Here is a 4,949-nt window from a genome sequence, read left to right on the forward strand (position 1 = left end):
AGGACATTTTAGAGCACAGGTATAGATTAATAAGAAGTAATCCTGGATTCCTGCTGTTAAGAAACTTAAACAGCTGGTTAAGGTAGATTATGAAAAGGGGGAAAGCACCAGTCAGTTTCCCAATTCATGAGAATTTCAGTGTGTGAGGGAGATGCCTTAGCATCTTTTCTTCCCCGCCTCCATAAGAGTGCAGAGGAAATCTGTAGCTAGAAGGCAGGGGGCCTGGCTGGAAACAGAGTTCCTTTGAGATCTGGGAACCCGGAGCGGGGCCAACTCATCTTTTATCTAATTTGCATGTAAATGGTGGGATATGAGGCCCAGCTTTACACCCTCTGCCCTAATAAAACTGAAGAGAAGTGGTTTCTACTTTAAAACCCTAAAACTGGTTTGGGCATCTTGCCGCAGGTCTTCATATTTCGATTTTATTTATTTTTGGGGAGTGGGGATTGTGTGTCAGGAGAGAGTTAATCTGATTTTCCACGTTTCAAACAATAAGAATTTTGCTGATTTGCTCCAGGCACTTAGTTGCATGCCTTCTTGACAGGCTGGTGCTCCAGCTTTCTATTAGAAGTAATTTTTTTCTGGCTTTGAGATCTGCCCCCTGACCCTGAGTCTAATGGGGAAGTAGAGTAATGGAGTCTCTTCATTTTGGTTAGAAAGCTTATTGGCTTTGATGGTCCCAGTGCAAGACAGCCAGCTAGCTGCCTTATCTTCTTTTAAACCTAAAGTTATCGGGGGCCTTTTTTTATTGTATGATTTTTGGAAAGTATAGAAAAGCTCAAAGAAATAAAAATTGTTTATAATCCCACCACCTAGAAATAATTTCTGTTAACATCATTATTCTAGTTCCCTACTCTCTAAACAAAAATGGGATTATAGGGTGTTTTAAATGTTTTATAGGTGTTTGTTCCTTTAATGAAGGGAGGAGCAGAGTGATAAGAAGTTTGTATTGGTTCCTGACAGACACTTCCTGGCCAAAATTTGGTCTGATTCCTCTGAGCTCTTTTCTCAACCTTGGGCCCCATCCTGTCTTCTGCCTGCCCAGCCCAGTCTTAGCAAGAATCCATCTGTCAGTTTAGTGCAAATCTACCACCCTTGATATCTGATCTTGCTCAATATCTGGGTAAGTTCCTCATCTTCCATCTTGACTCGCCATTAGCAAGATTCCTTTTAGGTCAGTTTGGCAAGAATTCCTCTATACTTAATGTCTCCTATTAGCAATTTTCTATCCACTGACTCTTACTCTGCTCTTTGGCAAAAATCTTCAGCTTCTTTGCTATCTTTGCTTTACAGCTATCTACTGTCTAGACTTTGCAATAGTCTAAAATCTTCCTTACCATTTTAACGAATGACAGAATAATTTTTTCCTTAACACTTCTCACATCAGAATCATGTGCTTTCTGGTATTCTTAGCTTTTTAGTGTTCCAAACTAAGAACATTTTTTCTCCAAGACTTCTTTGTTGGCCTCTTGCCATTGGAAAGGTAAAGAAGTGAATTGTTTACAGGGAAATCAGAATGAGCTTCGGGGATATCTAGCTCTCAGGCTCTGATCTTGTATCTCTTAGTATCTCATTGAACTTAATGACAATTTAAACTACATTAGGTTCCTATATTTGGGTGTGAAAATGGAGCTATAGAATCATGAAGCTGGAAGGGACTTTAAGAAATCCTTCAGACCGGCTAAGTATTTTTACTCCCTTTCACAGAGAAAGTTACTGTGCTTGAGTCTTATCTAAGTTAAACAGCTAGAATAAAGAAGATAATTTTAAAAAAGAAGAAATAGCATTAAATGTTCTCTTGCCACCACCTCCTTTTCTTCGCCCTTTGAGTCAACACAGTTGCTTAGCAAAAAGTCATATTTTCCTTTGAGAAATAGAAACAGTCCCCAGGGCTTTTGCGGGGGAGGGGGGGGATAATGGGGGGAGGTTAGAGAAGAAAGGTGTTATAGAAGCAGAAATGGTCATAATAAAGAGAATCCAGATAGGAAATGTTTCCTAAATCAGCTTTAAGTGTCAAGGCTTGATTTTCTGATGCATTTTTGTGTGGAAAAAAATTGGAAATGGTTAATCCAAACATCATTCTTACTATAACATGTATGTTGTAAACAGCACCAGATACATCACCGAAATCCCGATGCCTGGATGCCCTGGACAGGATCCCTAGGTGTGCCTGTTCCTTGGGGCTCTGCCCTGGGCATCGACTGTTGGACAACCAGGCCTTCCTGTGATTCATCTTCAAACCAGAAATGTTTTTGTGTATAGTGACACCAGGCTAGTGAGAAAACAGCAAGAGCATGGTTATTCTGGATTAAGCACTAGTTAAATTAGATTTGATATAGGTGGAATGAATCTATAACTCAAGACACTGGGCTACGCGCTGGGTCACAGAGATGAATCAGGCAGGTGCCTGGCCTTTAAGGAATCTCTGGTTGTTTAATGAGACAGGTAACTAAACATTATAGCCCTTAACACACCTGTGTTACAAAAGGGTTAACAATGTACTCCGAGAACAGATGAAATCTTCCTGGGTGTGTCACAGGTTTTAGGAGTTAGGCTTTTTGTAGAATACCACCTGGTAGAAAGGGGAAAGGCCTTCTAGGCAGAGGGAATAGTGTGTGAACAAAGATGTGAGAGCATCTGCTTGGGAGGCACACCTTTGGGTTGCTGGAGCACAAGATCCTTGGTTTGGCCTGGAGAAGGAGAGCAAGGATGAAAACAGAGATGGAGCTAGAAAGACAGGCTGAAATCAAGATGTGAAGAGCACTGAATGCTCTACTCAGGCAGACATGAGCATCAAATGATCCAGTTTACCTTCTACAGCAATTATAATGTCGCAAGTACAAATTAGTTCCTTTTCAGTTCCAGTTTTCTAAACCAAATAAAATCAAACTCCAAGTTTCATTTGCTAGAGTTGGCCAAATATTGAATCTTGGCCATGTTTTGGGGAGTCTACTCCTCGAAGTTGTCATAAAACTTAGGTGTTTACATGGTATGCAGAAAATGGAGAAAGGGCCTGGTCTTTTTCTGGGGTGCTCATTATAGTTACTTTGGCTTCTGCTGCTAAGGTCTGCTCCTCCACCTCCACTGACTACCAAGCTCTGAAGCTCTGCACTGGCTCCGAGAGGCCCCTGTGATGGTCCTTACTGTATTGCCTCAGAGACCCTTTTGCTGTTGTTCTAAAGGCTGGAGTCTAGTCTCCACTAGTAATGCCAAGTATTCCTCCATACGGGCTACTCTTGGGAAAGTTACCTCCCAGTAGTGCTGCTCCCTCGATTCAATTAAAGGCACTAGCTTCCCATTCCAGCCTCTCTAGAACAAACTATCTTAATCTCCTTCAGTGGTCCTGAAGCCCAAAGCCCTTTATACATCCTGTCCCCTGTCCGATGAAAAGCCACTGTGCTTTTGAAGTCAACAGCCAATTGGACGAGCTAAATAAATCTTCACAAAAATGTGATAATGGGAGAGGCAGTGTATGTACTCTTAACTATGACTTTGGATGCATAGTCTTTCCTAAAGTGAGAGTCTCTGGGCAGGAATTTCAGGCCTGATAAGGTGAGCAAGAGAAGAATCATCTGGAAATAGGAGAGGAGAAAAGTGAAGTAAATTGTTAGTAATTATTTACTTTGGAGGGAATAAATTGGACCGTTGTTAAAATTTCTATTTGTCAAGATGACTAGAGATAACCTCTTAATGTCCAGATATATATTTCTGAAAGTATTTTTTGAACAAGTATTTGAACATGGTAATTAATATACAGTGAAAAATAAGTTTTCCCTTTACCCTGTCCCCCATTCCTCTCTGTACCTTTCTGGAGATTTCCCAGCTACATATGAATATATGTGCCCATTAAAAAAAAAACAAACACACACACAAGTAGTTGGTCTAGCATATTAGACCTATTATTCTATTTACTTTCCTTTTTGACTTAAAAGTATATCTGGGATATTGTATCAGTACATAAAATTCTGTCAATCTTTTTAAATGACTGCATAGCATGCTGTTTGGATTGTATACAGTGTGAGAATTACTTTGTCCTTTCTCAGACTCCGAGTATACTGAAATGTAAAATTAAAAAACAAAAATCTCTCTATCCTGAACTTTTCAGTTTAGCTTTTAGTTTGACTACTCTATGCCTCTTTGAGAATGGTACCAAATCTGTCTTCTAAAATATTTCTGTCTGGTCTGCAGAGACCACAAAGATGGAAGGCCTTTGAGTAGTTCTATTTCTCTAGTTTTGCCGTGTAATAAGGGCCATTCAGGTTGGAGGCCCACGGTTTTAACTTTTAAGACATGTTCCATTTTGTAGGAATTTGAGAATATTGCGGGGAAGGGGCAGGTAGCTGATCCTTTGGGAAATGGTTGGATACATATTTGGCTATCCAGTTTAAAATTTTCTCTTTACATTCTTTCCACTTTCTTTGTTAATTGGACTAGCTCAAGCAAAATGATAAGGGAAATTTTGCACATATGAATGAAAGTTTGCAGTTTAAGGTAGTTTTGTTTCATAATTTCAGGCCATGAAACTTCATAGCTGGATCTACCTTGCATCATTCTTGTAGCTACATGCCTTGATATTAAGGGCCTAATTGTCTTTGTGTATTTCCAGCTCAAATTCTTAGGAGAGGGAATCAATCTCAGTACAAATTTTCACACTTAGCCACAGGTCCAATAAGTCAGAGCGATGGTCTCCAGGCCTCCCCTCTGGTCAGGTGTGTGGGCAAGCCGACACTAGGGTCCCTGCCTTACCACCTATTAGCTTTGCCCTCTTGAACAAGGTGCTTCAACTCTCTAAGTTTTTGTTTTTCTTGTGGAAGATGGGGCTTAACAATATTACTCCTTTTAGAGGGTTAATTCTGAGGATAAAAGTAGATCACATTGTAAAGCCCTTAGTACATAGTTCTAGGTACAGAGTGAGCTGAGAGTAAATAGGAATCATCATCGTCCTTATT

Source organism: Pteropus vampyrus, unplaced genomic scaffold (genome assembly GCF_000151845.1).
Source record: "Pteropus vampyrus isolate Shadow unplaced genomic scaffold, Pvam_2.0 Scaffold202, whole genome shotgun sequence".
Classification (NCBI taxonomy): domain Eukaryota; kingdom Metazoa; phylum Chordata; class Mammalia; order Chiroptera; family Pteropodidae; genus Pteropus; species Pteropus vampyrus.